The sequence below is a fragment of the Haplochromis burtoni genome, unplaced genomic scaffold (assembly GCF_018398535.1).
Source record: "Haplochromis burtoni strain Fernald_Lab_line unplaced genomic scaffold, NCSU_Asbu1 Contig_1582, whole genome shotgun sequence".
Classification (NCBI taxonomy): Eukaryota; Metazoa; Chordata; class Actinopteri; order Cichliformes; family Cichlidae; genus Haplochromis; species Haplochromis burtoni.
The window spans coordinates 7,012-7,504 of record NW_024583943.1 but is presented as its reverse complement, the minus strand read 5'-3'; positions in this window follow the sequence as shown (position 1 = coordinate 7,504).

Sequence of the window (493 nt, the reverse complement as noted above, 5' to 3'; positions counted from 1 at the left end):
TATAGCACCTACCAGCGACCACAAGAAACTAAAAAAAACCCCAACTTCTTTCTCACATTTTGATCACTTTGGACTTTTTGATGAACCTATATATCATGACTCTGTCATGCAGTAATGAGGTTTTGTGCGACATTATACCTCCTGGGTCAATCAGCTCCCTGAAACAATTTCTCTACAATATTTTTAGTGTGTATATATGTCACACATCACGTTTGCATTGGAAAAATCTGGAATTTCATGCTTTTTCGCAATGCACTCAAAGTCTAAATGCCTTTACACTTAAGTCACAATAGTTCTGCAGTCATGTTTTCTTGAACTGAGTGCCTAAAAACACCTTTTTCTGTGCAGGAAATGATATATCTAATCTAATCACCATACCTTGAGCATTTTTTGTTGCCTTTCTGTTGTTGTTCATTTATATTTAACAAATGATATCCAAGGAGCAAACAAAATGTTTAGTAATTTTTTTCCCCCACAAAAAAGCAAAAACTGT